At 45.5% G+C, this 21,902-nt stretch overlaps 1 long non-coding RNA gene across 2 annotated transcripts in view; it reads right to left on the minus strand.

The window, feature by feature from the left end:
- Positions 1–21,902, minus strand: part of LOC120806058 — a 96,391-nt gene that overhangs the window by 34,843 nt on the left and 39,646 nt on the right. Inside the window, exon 3 of one of the 2 annotated variants that reach the window (XR_005709630.1) lies at positions 20,549–21,840. The exons of the other annotated variant lie outside the window; for it this stretch is intronic. This is a non-coding gene — a long non-coding RNA (uncharacterized LOC120806058). Of the gene's footprint in view, positions 1–20,548; positions 21,841–21,902 lie in introns of those variants that run through there. 2 annotated transcript variants of the gene reach the window in all.

Consider the following 21,902-nt stretch of genomic DNA (forward strand, 5'->3'; position numbering starts at 1 on the left):
CAAAAGTTGTGTGGGATGCTCTGTAAAAACTGTCGCCCTCAAAACGGCTTTGTGACGGATGATCTGGGTCTGTCCCAACCGACAGTTTCTGCAGTAATCAATCAAACTTTGATCAATCATTCAGCTCCACTCACTGTAAAGACATGGAGAAACAACCTGCATTGTTGCACATCGTGCGTTTACTTTTTGATTTATTCTTCACGTTATTTAAAGTTGAGAGAGATGTTCATATTGTTGCCGTGTATTTCCCGACGCCGGGTGACATTACGAAAAAATAAATATTTCTTCCACCTGTCGGGATGCATGACATAACAGAGTCGGAGCTGCCTGTGCAGTTATTGCACAATATATGTTGGATGCAAAGCTCTGCCTGCAAGTGTTTACTTACAGCTTATTGCAGATGGCTTATTGGTGAATATCGCTATGAGACACAAGCTGTGTTGATTTTGGGATAATACGTTTGCAATCGAAGCTCAGTTCCCCGTTTTGTTTGTCTTTATACATGAAGCCTACACTGCTGCTGTTTTCTGGGTTTTTACGTTTTGGCTTGTTTCAAATCGGAACTTTCAGAAAACCTCAGCACGTCATCATAATTTCTACTTTGTGTCTGAGGGGTTGGTAAATCTGAGACGTTAGCATTTGCTGATTAGCAGTAAACACAAAGTATAGCTGATGGGAAGGTCATTAGTTCTGCGGGTATCTGGTCATAAACCGGTCATAAATGTTCAAATGCTGACCTGGTGATGGCGCTAGAGGAAGAGTCAGAGGATCAGCAGAGTCATTGCAGTTCAACCTGAGGGGACCACGAGCTCTGAACCACACGTCATCACGTTCCATCCAGCAGCTGTTGTGGAAGTTCCGGTCCGGACCAAAGCGGCGACCCACAGACTGACAGATACCGTAATCCCTGATCTGAGCTCGGCCTCAGATCACACAGACTGTGCTCACTGCCTTTTAATGACCCTACATTAAACTGACGAGGAGCCTGAAACTCACAGTTTCACCCCCCCCCACACCCATCCCGCCTCCTCCCATCACACTCTAATCAGCCACGCATTCCTGTCTTTAATAATAACACCGAGATGAGTATTCCTGCGCGGTGTCACAGCTATCGGGCCGCGCTGGACGGCTACGGACCGCGACACCTCGTTAAAATACCAGCTGCGGCCGCGGCCATAAACCACACAGTTAGTGTTAGCTGATAAGCCTCAATAGACTTTAATGGCTGCATTTACCCAGTTAGACTAATATTATTGTTAGACATGATATTGTGATGTGACAGGCTGCTCATGTCAGAGAACAACTTTTCCCTCCGGTGGTACGAAGAATTACATCATTCGCAGCAGATTATAAAGCGAATGTGCAGAGCTGCCTTGATGCATTACGGTAGACGACTCATAAACTGTACATGCCCTCATAACGAGATCAGTCAAAGTCCGTCGGTGTGCGACACTGATTATTGTGACGGTGAGTACAATGTGTAAATACAACGGGAGTGAATGGGTCTTCATGGACTGCTGTGCATTACGTAACTCAGAACAACTCAAAAACCGTACACGTCACCAAAGGGAGATTATGTTCAGTTGATCGCTGTGTAAAACTGAGTATTCTGACATTTGAATGGATTATGTACTGCATACAGGTGCTGTGTTATAAATACAGTAGGAGTGAGTGGGCCTCCACAGACCTCGATGCATAACCTCACCTATAACAATCCATAACCTGCACACGCCATCATCATTAGCTTGGTCACCGTTGAGCAGTGAGCAGAACTGAGCAAGTCCGAAAGGAGTTTTCACTGGATACAATGGCTGAGATATAAAAACAATGGGAGTGAATGGGCCTACACTGACTTTAATGCATTATGTAACTCATAATTACTCATAAACTGCACACGCCGTCTTAACAAGCTCATCTATAATCAATCAATCAATCAATGCTGAGTATCTTCAAATTTGAACGGAGTTCATACTGTGTACAGGTGCTTAATGCATTATATCACATGATATCACCTTTAACAAACCGTATCATAAGTGAGCCAATGTACAGTGGGTCAGTTTACAATACTGGGCACTTTGACCGGAGTTTGTACTGGACACAGTGGCTCAGGTATAAAGACAACGGGTGTCAATGGGGATTGTCTTTCATTTAAAAAAGTCATAGTAGCCGCTGCATGATCTGACACGTGAGTCATCTTGGTTGCTCTATTACTGGTGTTACTATCATTATTACCAGTATTATCAGTAAACATGCAAATCTTTCTAAAATCACGGGAAACTACGTAAAGTCCCGTGCATCTGTTTTTGAGTCACACGTGGGGAAAAAAAAAAAAAAAGAAAAGAGAGAGAGAGGAGGCCCAGGAAATTAATTAGAAGAAGAAGCCTGCAGGACAACATAAGTGCTGCTGCACAGAAATCACAGTAATTACAGCTGCAGCTCATGAATTTATAATCACGTTGTGATTTCGTAGGAGCAATTTATTTTAGGGAAAACTGTTCATTTTTCCAACTTCCGCAAACAGAACATTAGTCGCTGGATATAGAGAGTTTGATGCCTCGGTGGATACGTAATAATCTGCTCCTCGGTGCCCCGTGATTGAGAGAAAAAAGACCTGTTGAAAAAAAGGGGCTATTTAATTGAGTAGCTAACAAAATACAAATCTCGATAGCTTGGGAAATAATTGCGCAACCCTCATTAACCATTCCATCTGGGCAATTACCTTCTTTTTAGCCTCGGGGAGTTATAAATGACTGGCCGGTAATTGAAGCTAGCAGTCAGAGAGAGCCTGAGATGAACTGAATTACACAATGTCATTAAAATAAATACATCAAATAATTATCCGATGGAAAATAAATGGACTGAACGCGTGTAATTGTTCTTTCGAATTAGTTCCCCCACCACTCTCTGAGCCATCACTCAACCTCTCCTGCAGGAAGCGCAATAAATATTTCACTCCTGTGTTGAGCATTTAGTAGCTGCATAATTAGTTTTACATTTTTTACAAAGGGCTTCATTTGCCACATCATTTAGCATCATATAATGGTGGTGAAAGTGGAGGTGGTTCTGCTGCTGAGAGAGTAAACACAGCTCTGAGATCAACCTCTTCCTCAATTGCACCGTTTATAAGATTAAGCAGCACCGAATTGAAGAAAAGCTCATTTCTTGTTCCGAATATGGAGCACGTACTTCAGTCCAACCATTGTGGGAGACACGTCTTTGTCCTCTCTGACAGATTACTTTCTTGATTTGGTAAAAAAGGGGAATCCTTTCCTTTTTTACCTTGAACTCTGCAGACGAGCGTGTGCTTGAAACATTTTCAGCTGAATTGATAGTGACCTGATTTATGGGCCTTATTGCGCCGTATAATTAATTTTATGCATATGACTTCCTTTACAATTACCATGCCGGCCGATTGGAGAAGTTCACTGCTTATATGAAGCCATCAATAACTGCAAATTCATCACTGGGCGGGCTGAACGTTGGCATGAGCAGAGCAGAAAAGGAGATTGTCTTCTGGAGGAGAGATATTCTGCAAAAGGGCAAACGCTTCAAGTTGACTAAAGCCTTTAAAGAACTGTGCAGAGCAAACCTGAAGGACATTTAGAGAGGCGTTGCGTTGTCCTCTACTCGGTGCAACATCAAAAATCATAACATTCCTCCTTCATTTACAGGGGCACATTTAGTTTTATTTGGTGAAGCTTCGGGCTCGGCCGAGGCTCGCCTTTAAACGCAACTTCCCATTTCCCAGTGATTCGCGGAAAGCCAATGCGTTGTGGAAACATCGCGAAGGCGGGGACGCAGAATCAGCAGCATGCCAATAGAAATGCCGCTGCGCAGGACGACTGAGACGTACTGGGTCGGTGAAAAGGCCACGCCGCACCTTTTCCTTAGCTTTCGAAACTCATCCACAGTGCGTTCATTGCAGAATTCCTGCAAGCGACGGCAAGTAGTGCAGCGAGGCCTATGGTTGAAGCCAGGGGGACGGCGCTAAAACCGTTCTCTTCCTCCGCGGCCCGTCCCCTTAAAGAGCGAGGCGACGGTGCCTGTACAACTTGTGTTCTGGATTATAACTGTCTGGCCTGAGTTTTCCAGCCAAGTTCAAGTTGATAATTTTTTATTTTGAGAAACCTCTGGCTCATCAAATACGAGTTACAAGTGCAGCAGTTTTTATTCCAAAGAAAGCATGTCACTTCTTTATCTGTGAAGACGAACTAATAAAAAAAATTAAAACAAAAAAAACAGCTGGGTCTCAGATCTGTTCGATTGGGTCGGGTCTGAAAGGCACGGGTACGGGCCAGGTTCAGGCCTGAGTTTTAGGCCCATGTCAAACTCTAATCAGGCCCCCCTCAGGTCTTTTTCCTCACCCTCTCTTTAATCCAGACTGACGGTATAAAGTGGGATTTTTTTACTCAAAGAACACGAAAACTAGGTCTTCTGAGTTTTCTACAAGTTAAAATTCTCCGTTCGGTATCAAAGTATCATCAGCAAAACGCCACCAGTGGAATTAAAGGAAGATTCCAGCATGTTTCCACCCGCTGCAGGTCCCATACGTTTGTCCAATGCGGCTCTAGGGGTCGTGCTAACTTTGCACTCTTCACCTCTGTTGCAGAGATTCAGGGAAACGAGCACAAACGACGCTGTGGCTCATGGTTTTGAACCTTGACCACTAGACCTTGGCCTTATTTAGAATAATAATTTCTAAAAGGTCTCTAAAAGAAAACAACTAAATACCTGAATATTTAAAACTATGTACGCTACACCTGCTGGTGTATATAGCATTTAAAAGCACATACGAGCCGCCTGCAGAGAAGTGTCGGCTGACGGAGACGAGAGCTGATGTGGAGAGTTGGAGACTGAGAGATAAGACGGAGACAGAGGGTCAGAGGTGTTTGAGGCAGAGAGCAGAGCGGAGCTGTTGAACAGCAGATGGACAGGTGAGAGCGATGCGTTTGAGCGTTTCCTCTCAGGTGTCAGCCGGGTGCAGCCTGGCCCGTGATTGGACGTGAAGGCCGGCGGCTCTGCATGTGTTCGGCCAGGGTCAGGTCCAATCCCACGTTTGTTTTACTAAGTGAGAGATGACCGCGGAGGGGTCAGGAATAATGAAGAGAGCAGTCAGCTGACACCTACAGACACATACACGCTAACACACTTAGAACTACACACACACACACACACACACACACACACACAGAGGCCAACAGCCTGCAGAAAACAGTGCTGGGGATCTGACATGACTGGAAGCTATTTCCATTCAACCTGAAACTAATAAATTACAAAGACTTTCATACTAATTAAAAACAGCTTTGCAATTTTCAAACATGCAGTCATGATGTGGTTCTTGTTTCCAGGACTGTAAATAACCATTTTTTTAATTATCAATTAGTCTGTCGATATATTTTCCTAAGTGATGCCTTCAATGTCTTCTTTTGTCCGACCAACAGTCCAAAACACAAACATATTCAGTTTAATATCACAGAAGAAAAAGAAGAAAGTCTTCAGCTGGAGCCTGAAAACCTTTTGTTTTGCTTGAAAAATGACCAGAATAATTAGACAGATGCGAAGATGAGCGCCGCCAGAAAGGAACGGATCCACAGACACACAAAGAGCTGCTGAGGATAAACCAGGCAACCGGACGTCGGTGGTGCGGAGACACTGAAAGACCAGTTTGGACATGAATAGGATGGGACAGTTACCGAGCCCCGTCTCCGTATCGGGGCTTTACTTTTACCATCACAACCAACTAGCACAAGCCCAGTTAACTGGGCCATCCATGTTGAAGAAGAGGACCTGAAGGACAGCACATATCTGAATAAACACCAACCAGACGTTATGAATTGTTATACAACCAGATGATCTCAGGCTGTACTGACAGCACATTTCCCCAAATAAACAGCTGTGATCCACAGCTCAGGCTCCAGGTGATTCCCCGCCCCCCCCCCACAGCGTAAATCCAGCTCTCTGACACCTGACATCATCATGTTTAGGCCACATAATTGAAACCCCTTACACTCTATATCCACTCAACAACACATCACCCCCTGATTCTGCAAAACAATGACAAACAGTGTATACCGACATATTAATGTCAGCCGGTTAAACACTGCTCAGCGTTATCAGCTGCAGCTGGAGGACAGGAGATCTTTATTAAAATGAAATGAATGCAGAGGGAAAAAAGCCCGTTAGATGTACGACCTGCTCCAGCAAACGCATCGGGACTGAATTGATCTGGATGACATGAATAATTTAGCTGACACTAAAGGAGGTAATATAAATGCACACATATATTCTAATCTTTTCGCCGGTGGTGCGTGGACGCTGTGTTTTCCCGCCGCCTCCGTCTCTTCCATGTGGAAAAGCGGCAGATGCCCTCAGTGCTGAATTAATCCAGAAATGTATCTCCGCCTGAGAATTATTCACATACGGATGCATGATAATGATTCCCAGATGAATCCGTGACGAGAGCGGCTGCCTGCTGTCTTTTTGTGCACTGCAGGTAACTTTTTTCCCTCCTGACCTTTAGCTCGACAGCGGTCTCTTGTCACGGCTAATACCCCGATAGACGCCGACACCTGAGCTGGGCTTTGTTCCTCCCGCCTGTCACCCGGGAATCCCAGTGTCCCTGTAAGACAGCACACTGGGAAACGGCTGTCCTACGTTTGTCCTCGTCTCAACCAGATTCCAGTACAAATAAGTGACTTTCACTTTTTTCAGGACAGCTCGCCTGGTTTCTTGTTGAATGTGCGCTGCAGAAAAGTTACATGATGTTTTACTGTATCATTAAATGCAAATAATTAAAATATACAGAATGATGATATCTTACATATTTAAGGTGTAACAGGGCTCAGGTGTACAGCATGTGTATTGCTTGCCTCGTGTAGTTTTTATCGTTATTTCTTATCTTTTAATTCTTATTATTTCATTGTACTTCTCATTTACATATTTGTTACTTTTTCTCCATTTGTTTGCTGCTGCAACACCAGAATTTCCTCCCGGGATCAATAAATCCTTTCTTATAAACTGTTATCTCACCAAGACGCCGACAGAAAAAGTTAAAAAATAAAGAAATATTTCACCATTTTACTCATTTTTCATCACAAATAAAAAATTTGCAAGTGTCCTGTGTCTTTAGTTTTAGCCTCAGAAACTGAGGTAATAAATATAAACAAAATCAAGTCTTTGTTACTCTGCAAAAAAATAATTTCTGCAGAAGTGTTTCTACTCATTTTGGAGAGCTTGCATTTTATATATAATATAATAAATCAGTGTGGTCACATAGTGTACTTCATTACAATTTTGAGATACTTGTACTTTACATGAGTATTTCTGTGTTATACTTCTACTGTGCTACATTTATTGAACAGCTGTATTTACTAGTTCCTTTTCCTTAAAAACCATCATCAGGAGCAGTTCGGTCTCAGGAAACAACAGCCAATAAACGCCAGGTGTGATTTCATCAGTTCAGCAGATGAATAAAACCGAAGAAAACACTGAGCTGGCCATATGTGCAGGCCCCTTATCAGTACAGAACTTCATTCAGAATCTTCATGATTTTAGGTTTCCTTCGGTATCACAGTGATCCAGTGATAGTTGTCTGAACGTCCACGGCTACACTGAGAACAGGAGCTGATCACAGCTGGTTCAGCAGCTTTTACTGGGACAGTTTGACTGAATGTGAAGACATAGAGTCTAATTAATAAGTAAATAAATACATTAATTTTGGACTGTGAGCGATCTCGTTGTGTGAACAGTTGATCACGGATACGTAAAACAATGAGTTTACTAAACGTGTCCTACAACAACAGGGTGGTTCCCTGATGGATTAAAGCCCCTGGATGGATTTTAAGATTTTAAGTGCGGGTTTGATGTTACGGCACAACGATGTGCTACAGTGCAGGATTTAAAGTCCGTCTCTACGTAGGCCTGCACAGAATTATTAATTAAAGTAAAATGAGTGCATTTGTGATACACCCAGTGAGAGGCAGTGGAAATATTTTTTATTAATGTTGTTATTAATCATTTATTTTCTTTTAGTGGCACTTTGTGGTTACATGTGCACTAACAACAAAAAACATGAACTGATTGTTTAGCTGACCACACTGCTTCTGAATTCTGAACGGTTGAGATGTTCTTCTACAAAAAGTGCACTTTCAAACTTCTACAGAGGATTTTTTTTAAATGGACAATAGCCAACGTCTAACACTCCAGAAATAAACCAGGATCATGGGTCCAGACCTGGAGGGGGTCCCTGCGTTACACTTTCATTGTTCCAGTTCTGTGCTTATGTTACACATTCCTAAATGAATCCAGTGTTTAATCCAGTTATACCGCAGGTCTGAGGACAGGTAGTATTCTAGCACAGAAACCTGCAGACACGCTCTACAGGCGGGGGGAGGAACTGGGGTTACCGGGGGCCCTGGGGCCTCCTAGCAGGTTAGTCCGGCCATGTTTTGCCGAAGTGGCAGTCGAGCCAACATTTTGTCCTGATGGTGCTGCTGGACCAAAGGTCAGGGAGTCACTCAAATCATCAGAGATCGTCCTCTGGGGACCATGAACGTCTGTCCCAAATGTAATGACAATCTGTCTGGTAGCCGTGGCGAGAAGGGCCGAAAACCCACCTCGACACGGGTGCAAACTCTGCGGCGTTACGGCGCCGACGCTCTGCCGGTCTCTGAGCTCCGGAGACCAGGGAGCTGGTGTTTTGCCAAACGGCAGCGGCCACAATAGCGTTGTCTGTGGGAGTCGGAGACAAGTCTCGCAGGCAATCGCACAGATGGCCCGGGCAAAACAGCTCATTTGGACACCAACAAAGAGCCGCCAATGATTTAATGATCATTTCTCATTCAGCCATTATTTATATGGGCATATAATCAACTGACGCACAATATTTCATCTGTGGGGAGGCTCTTGTGTCAACAGAAGCTCACGACACCGAGACTTTCTACTTCTGAGGAGGAGAGAAGCCTCTGCTGAAGCACCAGCGCTCGCCATATTCATGACGTGAATTATTATGCTCATTATAAGCTGTTTTTATGACACACCTCTTTCAATTAAATGGGTGATAATGAATGCGTCCCCTGACAGGTGTTTTTGTCGTCGCTGGAATTACGGCGCTCTGATTTACATGGCAGACTAATTTGGTTGAGAGGCTGATATAAAGAAGGTCAGCCCCCCTGCGGTGAGAGGCTGCGTGTAAAGTCCTGCTCCGACGATGTTCCCGTGTAAATACACAACAACAGGCGGGCGACGGAGCTGTCGGGCTCTAAAAGGGGAGGTAATGAGTTCCGCAGGTGAAGCCGCGTGCGGCGTGCGGTTGCCGCGCTGTGCGGGGAGCCGCCTCCGACCTGAGGTTCAGGTTAATTAATGAAGTGATCCGGGCCGAGGGAGGGAGACACAAGGCTTCCTGCGCACCCCGAGCAGCAGGTCGCAACACTGACAGATGCCCTATTACAATGTTAATGATAGCAGGGCCCGGGTCAGATAATCACATTCAAAGCTTCTTCTTCCAGATAACAATCAGAAGCGCACATGCCACCGATGGCCTCCCTGACGAGGAGCTGTTTTAGAGCATATGTGGCACAGGCCCCCGAACGCCACCCCCCCGACGCCGCAATCTCCCTCCAAACGCTGCTGTCTAAACTGAATGGTTGAGTCACCAGGTTCCCCCCCCAGGCCCCGAGGACTGATCAATGTGATCAAGACCTGATAAGATCTGCTCTGCTTGGCTGACTGTCGCAGCACGCGCCACACACTCTCACCAGGGATCTATCGCCAAGTCTGCTCTGCTGATCACACACACACACAGGAAATTGACATAATGCATTCCCCTTACAATTAAATCCCCATCCCCGACACCTAAACCTGATTCCAACCTGGACCCTAAAACCAGGTCTGAATCCTCAAACAGCCCTTTCAAGGTGTGAGGACCCGACAGAATGTCCTCACAACGATTGTCTAGAACTCTAAAACTGGCCCTCACTACGTTTAGCCATACCAGTACACACACACACACACACTCAGAAAAGCCAATAATCAGTTGTACTGCACATTACAGCAGAAACAATGAGTCAATCAACATCACGTCTTCCATTTATTTTGGTCATCGACTGATTGTTCAAGTTCTGCCGAATATTTGCTGCTTTTCTGTTTCATATCTTGTAAACTGAACGTCTTTGGGTTTGCGGCTGTTGTTCGGACAAAACAAGACAAAAACTAATATTTATTTTCATGACTGATTAATCTGACGATTATTTTCTCGATGAATCAAATGTGTGTTCTGTAAAATGTCAGAGAATATAATTTCCCAGAGCCCAGAGAAACATCTTCAAAATCCAAAGAGCTTTAGTTTCCAGTGATTTAAGACAAAGTAAAATAAGACTTAAATGACTTTGTTGCTGATTAACAACTATTTGATTAATCAACTAACTGCTTCAGTTCTGATTGATGGGGCAAAAAAGGAGCTAATATTGGGGTTTTTTTCTATTGGGATGAAAATATTCAGAATTTTGGAACTACAGTGCCCATCATGCTTTGGGGACTCAAGCAGGAAGTATAATGTTGCCATGGAGTCAGGGCCCGCGTGTGGAGTCCCTCCACTCCAGACTCAAACTTTCCACGGTGAAGAAAGCAGAGCTTGTTGCATGTACGCAACCGTGTGTCCACAATCCCACAATGCAATGCGTCGCATTATACTGATGCAAAAATAAAAGGCACGTGACTGTGCGGCTGATGATGATTCATAAGAGTACGAAGTCCCAGTGACCGCTCGTTACACGACGTTCATTTTGTCCGAAGCGACTCAGAGTGAATGAGATGTTTATAACCGAGAGTCAGTGATAAAGCAGAGGGACGGGAATGAGGGAACAGGGGAGGGACCCTCACACCTGAACTCTGAATGGCTGACATTTTCTATTCATTTTACTCTTTAATCCTGTTTTTTATGTTTCGCTGTGTTTAGCTAATATCTTGTCTTAATGTCCTGCTGCAGACGGGTTCTGCATAAATAAACTTTGCCCCGGCCTCGTTTGATTGTGCTCATTTTGAGTGTCAAAGTCACAAAGTGAAGCTGAAGGGTCACCACTGCTGCTGATATATCTGAGGTGTGTGTGTATATATATTTTACAGCTGTAAAATCTGAAATAACTCATCATGAGCACATGTGAAGTCACAGAGGGAGGGGCGACCAGCAGGCCGTGATGTGGAAAAAATGAAGAGAGCAAAAGAGAGGCCAAGAGGCAAACAGGGTGAAATTTATTTTTCAACCTCTGTCAGTAAGGTGCATTAATCTAAGAACATCCTCCGAGTGTGTGAACGTGTGATTTCTCCATCAGCGGCCACTCCCCTGCTCTCTCATCCCAAACATTAAATATCACCTGCCGTGATTAATCCAAACTTAATTAAATCCATCAGCCAGACAATGGCCAGCCAATGAGCTATGTAATCATTCACATAGTAAATTAAAAGAAGTAAAGGCTCCTCTGTGTTCTCCTCTGACAGAGATGGAGAGGATGGAGCAGGGGGTCCCAGAAACTCAGCTGGGGGGGGGGCAACCGCCACCCACTAGAGCTCAACCACAACACACAGACAATCACACACACACATGAATGTACCCTCTATATAACGCACACGCTCACATATGATATCGGACACAAACGTCAGATTCTCTTTTCCTGATCCCATTTGCAAACCAACGTATTCTCCCTGGAGTTAAAGCGGGGCTGAACGGCGGGCATGAAATATCTAACTGGGATTTTCTGATCAATAAGCTCAGTGGTGGAAGTACTGAAGTAAAAGTAAAAATACCACAGTGTAAAAAGAGAAGTATAGGAGCATTAGCATCAAAATATACTTGAGGTACCAAAACTAAAAGTACTCATGATGAAGAACGGCCCATTCCAGACCTGCAGTATGTATTTTTTCTATTATATTGTAATATGTTTAAACCATTGGCTTATAATGATTGATGCATTGCTGTGTAAACATCACCAGTTTGCAGCTGGTAAAGATGGGAAAGATGGTCAGCGCGTCGCTCCGAATGTGACCGAAACATGACGACTGTTTTCCCTCAAACTTCCTCCAGTTTGTTGTTGGAGCCGATGAAAACAGCCCGGGACTAAAAACACGTCCAACCGTCTGATAAAAAACTGGACTGAATGTGACTGAAAAGATTCAGTTTTGCAGATTAGAACCTTTAGAGATGGGCTGAGCGCGGGGACGGTCTGTTGAACAGAAACATGACTGGTTTCCATCGAACACCTCAGATTCCTCGGTAAATACTTGTTACGACATCCTCGAAAAGGCGTTTGACCTGCAACAACAGCAGTCGGCTGCGTCGCTCTCAAACACGCGTCCGCACGCACGCGCACGCAGACACGGGAACGCCCGACACGCGACACGCACGCAGACACGCACGCACGCAGACACGCAGACACGCAGACACGCACACACACACACACACACACACACACACACACACACACACACACACACACACACACACACACACACACACACACACATAATGGGCAAACAGCAGCCACAGCTGGGATGTTAATGCCAGCAAACAGGATTATCCTCAGAAAGGATTTCTCTGCTAAGCATTTCCTCTTAATTAGATTTCTCAATCTCAGGGATGAATTGCCTTTTAGCAGCGAGAGCTGCCACTAAGGGAGCTGTTAGCTCCTTATAACTGAATTAAATGCATAATTAGTGATACAATTACATTAGCACAGGGTCTTTTGTATTTGTGTGAGTGAAGGGGATGGAGAGTGAGGCTGGGGGGGGGCTGACATGTGATCTATGAGGGAGAATGTGCAGCTACATTCAGGAGTCTGATCGCTGCCAACAGGTGAGCTGTGTGGATTCTGGAGAGCAGGTGAGAATATTCAGAGCAAAGACCGACTGCGGCAACTGACCCTCACACGCTACACACAGCACATCTGCACACCTTGTGAAATCAAAATTCTTCTAAAGTTTTCTCCGTTGATAAAGACCTCAACCGAGAAAGTTTAAAACCCATTTGATGTTTAGTGAGATGAACTGCGTTCCGCTGTTTTGCATGACATGAAACCAAAACCCTTCAAGGGTCAGAAATTAAAACCTTAAACTACCTTTGGCAGCTTTTATTTACGATGATAAAACCGTTCCTTTGCTGAAGACTCCAGTGTCTGTCTTTAGCTTAGCATCAGTGATATGATCTGTAACCGCCTGACCAACAGAAACACTGCCGCACTGTGCTGGGGAATGGGGAAGTTATTATTCCACTGGGTTTCATCACCACATTAAGCACATTATCAAACTACGAGACTACAAACTGTACCGTCGATCTCACACACGGGTGATAATTATTCACCACCCGTACCCGTATATGTCTCATCATGTGGTCCCAGACCGACTCCGTGATGCTGAGATCAGGGATCTGTGGGAGGCAGGACTCCTTGTTCTCCTGGTCTCTGCAGATGGTTCTTCATGACACCGGCTGTGTGTTTGGACTCGTTGTCCTGCTGCAGGATGAATTTGGGACAATCTGACGCCTCCTGATGGGACCAATGATGGAGAAGAGTCTAAACACCTGAAGTGCTGAAAACATCTCCACAGTTCTGTATATACACATGTCAGAGGTTGTTTTTTGGTCTTGTTGTTGGTCAACAAGTCTCAAAGTGAGATCTAAGATTTCATCACGAATCACAAAGTGTAAAGTGGCCTTGAACCTCACCACACACACACACACACACACACACACACACTGTCCAACTCAGAACACAAACTCTGATCTTTGGAATCAAAGTCTGACGCCAAGAGAAAAATCGTTGCCACTGAACAGAACCCAGGCAGCAGTTACACTTCCTGCAAAGCAAGCGGCACTAAACACAAAGTCCAGCACAATGTGACGACCAGACGCGCTGCAGCTTTTCTCTGGCTCACGGATGTTGTGAACATTTGAAAGTCACGTACTTTAGAGCTCACATTAACCCTTGATGTCCACAATCTGGATTCCTGGTCAATTCATCATTAGTCCTCCTCCAGCTCACACACACACACACACACACACGCGGCCTGAACATACACTGAGCACACGCCCTGCTCACACCTCTCCCTTCCATCCTCGCCATGTATCCCCGAACCATTCATCACCAGGCGGCTGCTGACAGTGACGGATGGGTCAGCCCGCCACTGGCACTCTCCCAGCCAGAGACTCATACGGCTGCGGCAGCCGACTGACAGCTGGAGCAACATGTCAAGTGGTGGAGAGACTGCGGCCATTAATAACCTCCGTCACATGACCACCGCGGCTTGGGGCCTGCGCGGGCTCAGGGGCGTCCACAGGAGATGTCACGGTGAGCGGGGGCAACAGTCATGGACGCCTGATCTTTAATCAAGTGTGCGGGGATGATGGGTAATGAATATATCGCTCTCAAATTGGAAGGTGTGCTTCAGGCGGGGGGGCGGGGATGGGATGAGATCGGTGAGCGGGCTGCGGAGGGAGATCTGATGACCCATCTCTGGTTTCCCGTGACCCGGGGGAGGGGTCCTCTTCAAGACGAGCCCGCCACTCTCGCCACATCTGAGCACATGTAATGTGTCATTCATTCAGTGAGCGGCGGTAATCATCTGAGCGGGTCTGCTCCACGAGGCTCCACGGGGCAGACCTGGAGTCAGCCGCTCCGCAGACCTGTGAATGTTCAGGGATCTTGTTGTTCTGATGCGTCTGGCTGCTTCCCTGTTCTCCCAGTAGAGCCGCTGCGATTATTTTTGATCCATTAGTCGTTTGGTCGACGGAATGTCAGAAAATGTTGACGTGTTGTGACGTGGTTAGATGGTTTGTTTTGTCTGACCCTCAGTCCAAGACCCACAAACATTTAGTTTACTATCAAAAGACTGAGGAAACCAGAATATTCACATTTGAGAAACTGGAACCAGTGAATTTGGGGATTTTTTTTCCAGAAAATGATCTGATTCATTGATCATCAAAATAGTTGACAACTCTGCTTTTCTGCTTGATTAACTGAATATTCATTGCAGCTCTGGCCGCCGTCATCTAAAAACCTGACAAATCATTTCAAATATTAGGCTTGTTCCTTGTGAAAATTTTAAACAATAAGTTTTGTGCTTCTTTCACGAGGTGTTTTTCCATCCCCCTGTTTTCATTCACATTTTCAATTTATGAGTTAAAAAAACCTGAGCTGAAACACAAAAAAATAAAAAATGAGTGACTAAACGCTGACGCACATGAGGAGGGGACCGTCAGGTCTGTGAGGAGCCGTGAGGAGGCTGGAACCCTCCTCACATCAACGCATGAAACCCACAGAAACATCAGGTTTCCATCACATTCTCCACACGGTTTCCCATCGTCTGAGCTCTGACTGCTGCGCTTTCAACGACCTCGTCTCGCCGTGTCCTCTTCTTCTGTGGTGGTTTAATGGCAGCGACGGGAGAATCGGCTCCACCGGCTGCGTATCGGCACATCTGGATGGAAACCTGGCTATTGTCAACAAACCCCTTGAAAGTACCGAAACAAACAGTGTTAGTTCCGCTCCACACTTTCTGACTCCCCTACTTTCAGAGATTCATCAAATAGGTGCATTCACGAGTCACTTCATGCATCTTGGGTGGATCAGATTTCTCCCTGATCTCGAAGAAGCTCAGAGCAAAAGCATCCAAGACCCGTTCGAGACGGACTGAAATCTCAATGTTCAAACCACCTCTGGAGGAGCTTTGAAACTCCATCCAGATGTTTAAAAAAAAAAAAAGTGTACATGCATCCATCTCTCCAAGACACATACGACCCCCCCACCCCCCCACACACACACACACACACAGTGTGGCTCCGTCAGCCAGCAGTGTGTGGAAACAGCCTCTACAGAGTCTGTAGCTGTGATGGCAGCAGCTGGAATTATCCATCGTTCTTTCTGTCATTAAAACAACAGGAAAAGGGCGCTCCAGAGATTTCAACACACATTTACCCAACAGCTTCAGGTGCATTTCCACCTCCTTCTGGGGGGTTAGAGAAGGACCGACCCTGATTTACATGGAGCCGGGAAAACAAAGACGGACGGATCAGATCTGTGTCTACGTGTAAATGAAAGTGTCTTAAATCTCACCTGCATTTTATCTGGATACGAGACAAGTCCGTTCACTGATGCTCCTCAGTGAACAAACACTGCTGAGCATCAGGACATCGAAGAATCCGACCCACGTGGATTTTACACAATCCAAAAGAAAACTACGTGAGCTAATGGAATGAAAGGACCAAAACAAACACAAACTTGTTATTTGACCCTAAAACATTCCTAAACACGAGCCTGGATCTCAGCACTAAAGCTGATTTCACACAAGCAGACAAAAGGAGCAACTAGCTAAAACATGGACTCTCTAGAAGGATCTTAAACATGCATGATATCACGTCAACAGTCAACTGTTTTAACTCATTTAACAACACAACGGTTTCAGTTTCCTACAGCAAACTGCTGTGTGGAGCGGCTTTGTCTCACGATACGGACATTAAGTCCACGAACAAGCGTCATGTTCTTTCAGAAAGACACCACAGCCTCAGCTCTCTTCGGCTGGCATCGCGACTGTAAGTCAAGAGATAAAATCTGGAAATGGAACAAACCAAAAAAATGAGCCAGCCGCATAAGGTCAAAATCAGGGAGCCAACCTATGAACATAATCAGTAAAATCTTGAAATCAACTCGAAAACTGACTGGGGACCAGTCACGAGAGGCCAGAACGGGGCTGATATGATCTCCTCTCTTTGAATTAGAGCATTAATGCAACAGAAGCATTAATGTTTAATTGACTTTCACCTCTCCTTGTCCACTGAGCTGATGTATGCAAAGCAGGAGGCAACCGTGCAACTGTCCACAGAGCCCAACACACGAGTAAGCCGTTTATTTCTCTGCAGTCTTTAAGAGCCGAGATGATCCTTTAATCCAATTCTACACGGCAATCAAAGATCCATGAATCAGGCCCATTATGAGCAGACCTATGGCCGAGCTGGGCGTTTTGCATGTCATTACTGGGGGCTGTGCCATAACAAAGCTGCTTTTAATGAGATTCCACAAAGCTCCAAATCAGGCCGTCCCACCATGCATCCTGACTAATTCGCTTAAAAATAATTCATTCGCAAAGACAATCGCTAACTGAGCAGCAAGGAGAGGGTTTGTCCTCCCGACAACCACGCTTCGATTTCAACCTTCACAGGGAAGAGCGGGCCCTTATCCCAATGAAGAAATATCATTATCCATGTGAGGGATATTTGGGGGGGGGGGGTGTACATCAGCAGCCAAATGTAGAGAGCATGATTAACTCAAATGTCCTCAGTGTCCCTGGACTCACAAACGCAGATTTGGCAGACAGCAGCAGAGGCTGTGGAGTATCAGTCATCCCATGCAAAGCTAATAAAATCAGATAATGCAAGGCTAATGCTAGCAGCGCTCACTCCTTTATGAATAGGAAAATAAATATGATATTCAATTACTACTTTATACAGAGAGAATTCAATTTCTATCTCTCTCTTCTAGGAGGGTCGCTCAGAGTCTGCAGGACATTCCTGAGGTAAACAGAGAAATGAGAGTATAAAACCCCATCGGTCAGAGGGAGGGGGCTTTAAACCGGCGCTCTGTCAGCCGAAGCACGTCTGCTGAAGTGTTCAGACGTAGATCTACATGCCTTAAATCACCCGCGAGCGTTTCCCCCGTCAGATCCAGTCGATATACAGTATCTCCGGCAGGTGAGCGCGTGAGCGTGCGCGAGAAAGATGAACACATTGTGGCTGACATCTTTCTGGAGTCGTCCATTATGGTGGGAAAATTTCAAACTGGATTTGGTTTGTAGGATCGAGCACGGAGACAGATCCATCAGGCCGTCGTACCTTTGGTTTTTGTGATCATTTGTTTGAAAGACATTAAACATTAAAATTAGGACCATGTGAAGTTAGACACACAGAAACAAAAGAAGACCTGTTGCTGAGACAAACATTTGTTGTTCTCTCCTGATTTGTCAAAACCATCTATACGGATTAATTCAATTACATTTGTTCCATATTCCTTTATAACTCTCATTGTTCTTCCTTCTTTATAAGAACCCTATCTCATATGACCTTGTTCTAAATAATAAATGAAAGTCTTTTTAAATGATGATGCATGTGGACTCATCAACACAGACCCACACGTGACATGTGTATGTACAGTTGTAAACTGGACATCAAGGCAGAGATCGGTGCTTTATAATAATCCAACCTTTATAAACAAAAAGTAACTGACGGCTTTGTTAAGGGTTAACAGACGATTTACTGATCCTTCGTAGATCATTCATAAGCCGTTAATTAAATCTTTGGGTTTTCCAGCATCTGAAAAATGCTCCAGCGTCACACATTTTGTCTTTTTAGTTCGGACGGATGGCGAATGCGGGGATGGATCTGGGCATCGTGAGACCGTCGCTACGCTTGAGCCGGAGTTACTGGTCACGATGCAGATGAAGATTTTACACACAAAACACAATAAACTCAAAAATATGGTGAATTATTGTATATTACACAGCCCGACAGTTTATGAAATAAATTAGCTGCAACTCGAGCAGCTGCAACACTGAAACGCCGTTTATACATTATCAGATCAGCATTAATAATCTACTAATGTAATATTTGATCACACAGCAGTGAGGCCGAATACTTTTACTTTGATGCTTGAAGAACATTTCGCTGATATTACGCCTGTTTTCTTAATGAAGGAACATTTCGAGTGGGGGATCACCACTTTTACTTAAACCTGCTCTTGCTGACGGGGAGCAGACGTGTGAACAGTCTCGCCTGCTCTAAATGAGAGTTTCATAAAGCAACAGATGGGACCTTTTTCCCCTCCGTCCTGCCTCCAGATCAGGGCAGGATTACGAGGAGACGAATATCAGCTTTTTGTAAAAAGCTGGCGGACATCAAGGCATCACCGTCCGACGGTGAAACGGCTCAGACACACCCCTGTGAAATCGACAGACAAAGTGCTACACTCCGTGGAAGAAAGGCACAAGCCCGGGCGATGCTGCTGAGATCAGACCACCTGTCAGAGCCGCTCCGACAGGATCTGTGGGCGGCGTGTTCCTTAACTAAAGCGCTGACTTTCTTTAACTAAACTCTCCCATCTGTTGAGTGGCTATTGTCTGTTAAGTAATGCAGCTGCAGAGCACCAGCCCCTCTTTCATTACCCAGAGAAAAACACTTATTCACCCTCCTCCTCCTCCTCCTGCTGCTGTTATTCAAATACTGTTACTAACCACTGATTTATTCATTGGCTTTACACAGTCCACTATCCCTACCCCCCTCACACACACACACACAGACATAAACACACCCCTCCAAACCCTCTACCCCGACCTTATCCCCCAAACGCCCGCCTGACGCTCCACGCTCATCCTTTTAGCGCTCGACACATCTCATCCTCCCCTTTATTTCTGTCCAGTCAGACCTCCCAGCATCCAGCTGTCACTCCAAACTCAGGCCGCACCGCTCGGGTCAGAATGGAAATCAACATTTTCTTATTCTCATAGACAGCGTCGGGAGGCTCGGGTGTTACGTTGTCTCTGTGTACACTAGGGCTGTCACTTTCTCAAAACGTTAAGTTTGAACAAATTTGACATATCACGTAATTCGTTTGGCCCTCAAGCCGATCGTCTCAGTTTGAATATTTATTTTTTTCCCGTGTTCAGACAAAAGTATGGATTCTGAAGGAAAAGTGACAACCAAAATATGAACCCGGGCTGGAGGTCTAAATATAGTAAAACTGAACACATTTGAATGGGGCCAGAAGTTTTGGAATTGTCAAGATTAAGCCAGAAATCTGCTGAATATTTTCTCTTGTTTAGTCCAAAACCCAAAGATATTCAGAGAAAAAACAGGAAATTCAGAACCGCTGCCGATTCATTTTCTGTCAATCGACTAATAGTTGCGGCTCTACACTAACAGAATCTGCAGGGATCGAGTGGAAGGAAGGTAGTTCATGCTCTGCTCTGTTTGTTCGGTGAATAAACAGAGCAGCTGGGAGGATGTTGATGATGATGCGGATGTTGTTCCCTTTGGACGTGGCCAGGCTAGCAGTTTCCCCTTGTTTCCAGTCATTATGCTAAGCTAAGCTATTTACGGATATGAGGGTGGGACCAAGCCTGACTCTCAGAGAGGAAGATAATGAGATGATTCCAATGAATGTCGAACTTTAGTCTCTTGTCTGCCTTCGGTTTGCCTTGGATTTTTTTTGGTGGAATTTCAAGTGGTTGTACAATTTTGTGACGTAACTTTTTTAGGGTACTAGCAGAACTTGGGCTGGACAGGTTTTTTTGTTCTGGGGGGGGGGGGGTTGTCCCGTAGACATTCCTTCAGGTTAGCAGGACGCAAACCTCTGAAAGAACCGAAAAGAACCAAAAGTCCCGCTCACTCTCAACCACTTGTGCTCACTTGGCTTCTCCATAAATCTGAGGGGTCACAAGATGATTTACAGGGTAGAGAAGGAACAAGAATACATATTTTTCAATGTAAAATTCAGTTTATTCTTTTGACTTTTTCTGAAAATTCCCCTCTGAAATAGGGAAGAGTTTTACTCCTTCAAGGTTAAAAAGTACTTTAGTGTATCTGATGTTGGTTCAGTCCACTGTAACTTTATCAGATTTAACAGTAGTGTGTCAGGACAGTTTTAGGATTATCAGGATAACACACTTTACTGTGATGGTTTTCACCACAATAGTCGTAGCACATCACTAGCCTCCATCAGCAGCTACAAGCATAAGACACCCCAATCTCAGACCCAAGGTCAAGGTGCACCGTGGGTAATGTAGGCTCCAGGTTTTGACAGTGAAGAAGAACAGGCGGAATAAAGAAAGGTGAGAAGCCTCCATCGTGAGTCTGACAGTGTTACAGAAGCGACGCGACGGATCTTGGGATGGCTCTGCTTTATCCGTCAGCAACAGCCTCTGCAGATAAACCTCGTGTCCCTGCTGGCTACAGGTCTGAGGACTGATCAGGTTACCCTCCTGATTAGGTCTTCACCACAGAAGGCAGGACAGACATCTCGTCTCTGTGTGTGATCTGCTCCCCGCCGTCGGCCTCTTTGTGGCCGATTTCATGCCACATTCGCCTCCGTGTTGAGCCCTGTGCTCCGACGCCCCGCGGCCTTCAGCGGGGGCCTGACGGCCTGTTGTGTTCACTGCAGCTCGCCGCAGTATACTGGACAAATACCGCCACGTACCGCCGCCGCCTGAGGGAAATATGGCTTCTTTTATGACGGAGGATTTAAGTGATGAGTTAGCGTCATCGCCCCTGAAGCTGTCAGCCGAGGAGCTGCGGCCCGGCCGGGGTCACACCCAAAACTATGGTGGGAATCACCCATCGGAGTGGGCGGGAGAGGAGGGGGACGACCAGCCCACCCACAGTCCTTTGCTGGGCTTTAATTCGAGGCTGATTTTTGTTATGCAGCCCCCCCCCCGTTATGCAGGGCAGAACAGTTTTACAAGCCCCCCTGAAGCCTGCTAATAAAGGCTGTGAGGGCTGTAGAATGGGCCTGGTGCTGCTCTCTGACTGCACATGGCAAGCGGTAATAAAGTGGGCCATTCATCCCGCACTCCCTTTCACCGACTCACTGGGGGGGGGGGCGTTTCGGATACGCTGCTTGTGTATGGAGAGCCGGGCTCGTCCAGCTGCATTAGCTTTAATTGATCTTCAGATTTGTGCATGTGAAGGTGCTTTTCGGTCCCCGTTTCCTGTGACTTCCTTTGTGGCGGCTGCATTGGTGCAATGAGATTATGAGGAGGATGAGTGGCTCCTTCTTCTTCTGCTCGAGTGGAGAGTCGGAGCACTTCAAGACACTTTGGGCCACAGACACACAAACTCACACAACAATAAAACACACGCTAAGACTCAAACTTTA

Source organism: Xiphias gladius, chromosome 20 (genome assembly GCF_016859285.1).
Source record: "Xiphias gladius isolate SHS-SW01 ecotype Sanya breed wild chromosome 20, ASM1685928v1, whole genome shotgun sequence".
NCBI classification, from domain to species: Eukaryota; Metazoa; Chordata; class Actinopteri; order Istiophoriformes; family Xiphiidae; genus Xiphias; species Xiphias gladius.